The 7,526-nt window shown below is 44.7% G+C and overlaps 1 non-coding gene across 1 annotated transcript; it reads right to left on the bottom strand.

The window, feature by feature from the left end:
• Positions 1-6,528: 6,528 nt before the first annotated feature.
• LOC127221675 (U7 small nuclear RNA) lies at positions 6,529-6,588 on the bottom strand. The gene has a single exon (XR_007834471.1). It is a non-coding gene; the product is annotated as a U7 small nuclear RNA (small nuclear RNA).
• Between the last annotated feature and the right edge of the window lie 938 nt (positions 6,589-7,526).

Below are 7,526 nucleotides of genomic sequence, written 5' to 3'. Positions count from 1 at the left end.
ATTTTAATCTCCACACTATGCTTTGAGTCTCTTGAACTCAAGGCATGGTGTGCTTTTCTTTTCTTTAATGTTAGGAAATGCTTTCTTCGACCCTTCCTGTAGATTAATTATTTTTCAGAACCGATCTATTGCTCGTTTCACCTGCTGGCCCCAATTTTCAGGTCAGGAAATAGAAGCACAGCTCAGCTGAGTCTGGCGACAGGCTTGCCACCATCCAGGAGCTGGGCGTCAGCAAAAGCGTGCCCTCCTCTCCCAGGCCCATCCTGACTTCGGCTCACTCGAGAGGCAGCTCCTGAGTAATTGCTTTTAGAGTGAAAAGCACTGAGTCACAAAAATACAAGATTTCAGTTCAGCTGTTTAATTGGCTTTGTCTCTGTTGGGAGAAACTTATTTGTCCCCCATTGAGCAGTTTATCATAGAAAGTGCCAATCTGTTGCCGTTTCCTATTATTCTTTGTTATCCTCTACTTAAAGCTGGATTCCTCAAGAAAGATGATGCTCTTTGTAAATCTCTCAAGGAAAGGGTCCATGACCAGGAAGTAGTTCTTTGCAGCTGCTGTACACATAGGCTTTGACACATACCATCATTAAAACTGAGCTGCTCTCACTCACAATTCGGGAAACCTCAGCTTCGAAGTTTGGGAGTATTTCTCGTAAGCATTAGTCTATAAATTGCTTAAGCAGTCTCTTATCTGGTTAAGAGTGGAGTAGCACAAAAATAACTGAAGAGGTAAGGAAAAGTCTCCATATTTCGTCACCCACCCCTCAGGGCTGTTTTAGGGGTTTAAAAGTCAAGGGCACAGAACGCCAGCTCATTATGTTTTTAGTCTGTAGCTAATGCTGTAGCGGCAGATTTTTCTAGGCAGTCAGCTCGAGATGGTGTTCTGCACTGAAGTACTTAGTGCCATTAATTTTGAAACTACCGAGTGTGGACATTTCTTCATTATTGTCATATCCCACACATACTTCAAGAGTGTTATCTTAGTAATGTTTATGGCTTCACAATATCCTTGTGAGGAGAGCACCACACCACCCTATTTTGCACTGTGGTAAAATTAAAGCTTGGAGGTGCTTAATGACTTGGTTCCAACATCGCAGGTGGCGAACAGCGAGGGGCAATGAGGCTCCCCATAAGACAGGTGATGCCAAGGCTAGCGAGCCAGTGAGCATCACTCCTCCATGGCCTCTGCATCAGCTCCTGCTTCCTGTTCTTGCCCTGTTCAAGTCTCATCTTTTGGTGATGAACTGTGATGTGGAAATAAACCCTTTCCTCCCCAAGCTGCTTTGGTCATGGTGATTCACCACAGTGACAGTAACCCTAACTAAGACAACATGCTAGAAAACACTGTTTGGGGCTGGTATTAAGAGCAGTGGATGTTCTTGTAGAGAACCTGGGTTCTACTCCCAGCACCCACAAGGCAGCTAAAAACTGTCCCTAACTTCAGTTCCAGGGGGTCTGACGACCTCTGGATTCCAAAGGCTCCTAAACACTTCTGGTGCACATAAACTATGTAAATAAACATACAAACACGTAGAAAAAATACATACATGTTAATGCACTGTGGGATGGGAGAGTATCAAGCAGAGAAAAGAGAAGATGATGCTTCAGCTGGGTGGTGGTGGTGGCTCACATCCCTAATCCCAGAACTTGGAGGCTGCTGATGCCTTGTAAGGCCAGTAGGATTTTCTGAAGGAGGCAGAGGCAAGAGGGTCATGAGTTCCAGGCCAGCCTGGGCTATACATTTCAAGGTGGTGCACACCTTTAGCCGCAGCACTCGGGAGGCAGAGGCAGGTGGATCTCTGTGAGTATGAGGCCAGCCTGGCCTACAGAGTGAGTTCCAGGACAGGCTCCAAAGCTACACAGAGAAACCCTATCTCAAGAAAAAAAAAAAAAAAGCAAGAAAGAAAGAAAAAAGAAAAGAAAGACCATGAGCCATGTAGTTGGTAAGAGAAAATCAGATTTTTCCAGAAACACACACATGCATTTCTTCCTTCTTTCTTTCTTTCCTTCCTTCCTTCCATCCTTCCTTCCTTCCTTCCTTTCCTTCTTTCTCTCTCTCTAATCCCCCCCCAGGGTCTCATGTATCCCAGACTGCCTTTGAATTTGCTATGTAGCCAAGGATGATCCTTTACTCCTTGTCTTCTGCCTCTACCTCCCCAGTGCTTGGATTCAGGCACCTGCTGGTTTGGATTTCTTTGGCCAACAGAATATGAGGATTATGCTACATTTTGGGACAAAACAGTCCATCATTTCCAGGCTCCCCAGAATGCTTTCTCCCTTACACATTAACCAGAGGACAGGACTCCTGGGTGAGGCAGTTAAGAAACACGACAGCAACACACAAGCCTTGGCCTTGCTAAATTGCCACAGTGCTTTAGGTCCCTACTCACTCAGGGTGTTTCTGGGATAGATGCAGTCAGTGCCACTGACCACCATCAATGCTGGGTGAGCTCTGCTACCTTGTATCATCTGTGGTGTGAGAGTAGAAAGTCTCCCAGAACCATGTGTGCTGGATGGAGGCTTGACTGTTGAGGGATATTTGTTTACACCGTAAAGATGTATCTTTGCCAAGGCACCGGCTGATTGGTTTAATGAAGAGCTGAGTGGCCAATAGCTAGCAGAAATGGTTAGGCGGGGCTTCCAGGAACACAGGGCTTGGAATGAGTCAGACTCACAAAATGGGAGAGAGATAAAAGCCACAAGGCGAATGTACATTAGTAAAAAGTATGGGTTAATTTAAGTTATAAAAGATAATGGGGGAAGCCTAAGCCAAGGCTGAGCTTTCAAAATTAATAACAAGTCTCTGTGTCATTATTTGTGAGCTAGTGGCCCAAAGGGGGGAAAAGTCTGACTACACTTGGCCTCTACGGTGAAGACAGAAGGCCTTTTTCCCCCTTTCTTTCAGGGAAAAGAATCAAGGAATCAAAAGGTCAAGTCGGCCACATCCTCAAGAAGGGATTAGTCTTGGCTCTGTTGAGTGGGCTTAGTTTGTAGGAATGGAATCATCTCTGACTAATTTTTGGTTTGAACTTTCTAAGTCAAGGTATTAGACTATAAACTGGGTGGCACACACCTTTAATCCCAGCACTTGGAGGCAGAGGCAGGTGGGTCTCTTGAGAGTTCGAGGCCAGCCTGGTCTACAGAGTGAGTTCCAGGACTGCCAGGGCTGCTGCACAGAGAAACCATTTCTCGAAAAACTAAACCAAACAAACTCACAAACAAAAACAAAAGGGAAAAAGAAGTTCCCTTTAGTAACTGGTCCCATGGTCTCTCCTTGATGTTTTTTTTCAGGTTGTCATTTGTGTTCATCACAGAGGTTTCTGTTCACACTAATTTTAGCAGCCTTATCTCCGGGACTAATTAGGATCACACTTGAGAGCACTTGGGTGAAGACTGCAGATAGGTTTGTGATCCTTTCCATTCATCCATCCGCCCATCTATCCATTCACTATTTCACGAGTGCATACTCTGAGTCAGTACACAGATGCTCTAGTAAGGAAGTTGTAAAATCCGATTTCCTAGGAATTTCTTCAGTTCAGGCCAACGGGCAGGCAGTTAATCAGCAACAAGAGGTCACTCAGAGTGGAATGCTGACGCTCGACACAGAGGTCCCCAGCTGGCAGCCAGCATCCTCCATTGTCCTCGTCACCTTTCCTCCTGTAGAAGTTCTCTGTGTGTGCCTTTATAATAAAACCAAACCAAACCCTGGGTCTCTCTGTAGCAAGGGCTCGCCTCGAATTCATAGTAGTGCCCTGACCTCAACTGCACACATATTCCAATACTACATCTGTGAGAGCAAGCACGTTCTGTCTTCTCTTTCAATGTCCCCCATTATACCCAGCACTGATACCTAGCAGAGACAGCCAGAATAGCTGTTGAGAGGACAAAAGTGCATGATTTACATACGACACAGATACACCCCTTGCATTTTGCATCATAGTTTCAACCAACCTCAGACTCAAAATATTTTAAATATTGTCCCTGTGTTAAACGTAGGCAACTTTTTCTCTTAGTACTTGATTTGTGCAACACTTACAGTCTTAGGTATTAAAGTGTATAGAGATGATCCAAAGCACACAGGGGAATGTGCAATAGACCACACACACGCCATCATTCTTTACCGAGGACTAGATGGTCTTGATGCCTGTAGAGGCTTCTAGAACCAACCCTTCATGGAAACTGGGGAGCAACTATATTGCACGAGTGAAACAGCTTCCAGTGATAACATTGCGAGAGAATAAAGTTGTATCACATAGACCTGCCACTGGAAGCCACACATTAATGAGTGTAACATGAGTAAAGGAATACAATTTCAAAAGGTGTGTGTGTGTCTGCAGACTCTACACATAGCCTCTCCATAGGTGAAACTTAGAACCTAGGGGAAAGACAACAAACGAATTTGTTTTGAAATTGCAGTGTGTCCAACCCTTTTCTCCTGTCTCGGGACCAGCCTAGACCTGTAAAGGCCATTGGTTCCTCCGATTTCGAAGGAGGAAGGTGATGAGCGTGAGATTGGAGGAAACAGCTGCCGAGAGATGGGCAGCCAACAATTGGAGTCCTTTCCTTCTCTGGGTTTTGCCACAGGACTGAGCCCTCCTGCTCTGTTAGTCTTAGAATCCCCGAAATCATGCAGGTGGAAAGCATGTGATGGCTTTTCTTTTCTGTAAACACCCCCCCCCCATCGGCACCTGAAGGAGGAGCTTGGAGAAGGAAAAAGCAGTCTTCCCAATTTTATTAATGCGCTCTTAGTGAACACAGATACCCAGACCCTAATCTGGACATAGTCCTTCTGGGGGATAATAATGCCATCTAGGATGAAGATTGTCCTAAAACACTCCTGAGGAATGCAGCAATCCTTCCCTAGCAAAACGTAATGAGTACACTATCTCAACTACGAATTGCGATCACCCAAAATGACAGTTGCTTCAACGGACAGGAATTTCTTCTCTTACACACAGTATGGCTAATCCAGGTTGGCTATTGGTGGCCCCATGGATACAAAACACCTAGGGGCTGGGTGGTGGTGGTGCATGCTTTTTGATTGTAGCACTCAGGAGGCAAAGGCAGAGAGGCAGGTGGATGTCTGTGAGTTTGAGGCCAGCCTGGTCTACAGAGCGAGTTCCAGGACCACCAGGGAACTGTTACACAGAGAAACTGTTTCAAAACACCAAAACAAACAGACAAACCTAAACTGAAATAACTTGTTTACAAGTCTAGAAGTGAACTGTGGGGCTGGGGCGGCTCAGTCTTGCTACCTAGGCCAGGTCTGCCTGCCTCTGTCTCAAGTGCCCTTCTCTCAAGAAACTTGTTTGTTTGTGGGTTTTTTTGGTTTTTTTTTTTTTTTTTTTTTTTTTTTTTTTTTGTTTTTTTTTTTGGTCTTATGTAGCCCAGGCTTGCTTTGAACTCCACACATTGCTGACATTGGCTTTGAACTATGACCTCTATCTCCCAAGTGCTAGGATTTTAGGTCAGAAGCACTGGGATCTTTAAATTCGACACTTCCCTCTCTACTTATGGGCATCTACAAGAAGAGGGTAGTTGTGATATCACAGGCGTGACTGACTAGTCTTCATTTGATCCTGAGATCTTAGACTTTTCAGATTCTAGAGATGAGAATCCCAAGTCTGAACAGACAGTAAATCGTTGATTGAGCAATGGATTAGTATTCCCTACTTAGGAGCTATGGTAGCCACCAGTTATCACACACACCCACCCACACCCACGAACATACATGCACACACATGTACGCACTCAAGCACGCACACATACACACACCTTACTTTGTAGCCTCCCTGCTGGCCCCACGTTTACAATCGCTCTGCCTAAGCTTCTCTGGTGCTGGATTTATACCCTGTTTTATATTGTTTGTTTGTTTTTGGTGTCGGGAGTTGAACCCGAGGCCTTGCACATGCAAAGCAAAACCTATGAGCAGGCCACTCCCAGAGTTCACCTCTAGATACTTAAACAAGCTGCTTCCTCTTAGATTTGCTTTCTCAGTTGCTCTCAGGACACTGCCCGTGGGCTTCCGTAGCTCTGCCTGCAGCTATGGCTGTGGACGGTCTGGTTCTGGAACATTTCTGTCGTTGAACAAACCTCGGCTCATGTGCTGTCTGCTCTCCTGAGAGCCAAGAGGTCAAACTGAGCAGATAGCACGCCATGCCACTCTAAAAATTAGCATTATTGCCCCAAATATGATATTAAAATATCAGGTGAGCCAGGCATTGGTGGCTCAAGCCTTTAGTCCCAGCACTCAGGAGGCAAAGGCAGGCGGATCTCTGTGAGTTTGAGACCAGCCTGGTCTACAGAGTGAGTTCCAGGACAGGCTCCAAAGCCACAGAGAAACCCTGTCTCGAGAAACAAAAACAAAAAAAAAAAAAAAAAAAAAAAAAAAAAAAAAAAAGAAATAGTATGGAGTTGGGGTTGGGGTGTAGTTCAGTAGCTTTGTTGATTCCTCGGGGAGGGTGGTGGTGGTTTGGGGGATGGAATATATATATATTCACATGATATATACAGATATTTTTATAATGGGGGGGAGTTCAGCAAAAGTCTGAAAACCTGCTAGACAAATGCTAAAGAGTAGTAACCTTGGGAATGTTTTTCTTTTTGGTGCTTTGCCTTTTGTTGTCTGGGTGATTCTATCATTATTGTTGCTATTGTTGTTAATTATTGTTTCCAGTGGTGGGAATCGAACCCAGAACCATATGCATGCCTGACATGCATTCTATCACTGCAATATACCCTAGCCCCACCTGTTTTTGTTTTGTTTGTCTTCTTAATTTCCTTTGGTCTTTTGAGATAGGCGCGACTTGGAGCTCACAGTGCTGATAAGGTTGGCCAATAATGTTGGACTTGAACTTGAGTGAGTCTCCTGCTTCTACTTAGTTCCTGAGTGCTGCCGGGTCAGTTCTGTGCTTTGTTCCTGTTTATTTATTTATTTGTTGTATTTGTTTTTCTTTTTTTTTTCTTTTCGAGACAGGGTTTCTCTGTGGCTTTGGAGCCTGTCCTGGAACTCGCTCTGTAGACCCAGCTGGTCTCGAACTCATAGAGATCCGCCTGCCTCTGCCTCACAATTGATAGGATCAAAGGTGTGTCCCATCACATCTGGCGTTTTCTACTTATTGTAAATGAGTAGATTGTAAATGGAAAGTCAATTGATCCTATGTGAATATCTGATTTTGTGCATCGATATGAATCACTGTTTCATTTTTCACTCCTGTCCACACAATTATTCATTGGCCTAAGTGCATTAAAAAATAAACCGGTATGCCAGGCGGTGGTGGCGCACGCCTTTAGTCTCAGCAGTTGGGAGGCAGAGTCAGGCGAATCTATGTGAGTTCGAGGCCAGCCTGGTCTACAGAGCTAGTTCCAGGAGAGCCAGAACTACACATAGAGAAAACGAAAAACAAACTAACAAAAAGAAAAAAAAAATCCAAATCAAGCCAAACAAAAACAACACACACACACACACAAACATACAAACATGGATGCCTACCCTGAGGTTGACTGACAGACAGTGACACTTCCTT

Source organism: Phodopus roborovskii, unplaced genomic scaffold (assembly GCF_943737965.1).
Source record: "Phodopus roborovskii unplaced genomic scaffold, PHOROB, whole genome shotgun sequence".
In the NCBI taxonomy this organism is placed as follows: Eukaryota; Metazoa; Chordata; class Mammalia; order Rodentia; family Cricetidae; genus Phodopus; species Phodopus roborovskii.
The sequence above is the reverse complement of the archived record's forward strand: the minus strand, read 5'-3'. Positions and strand labels throughout refer to the sequence as shown.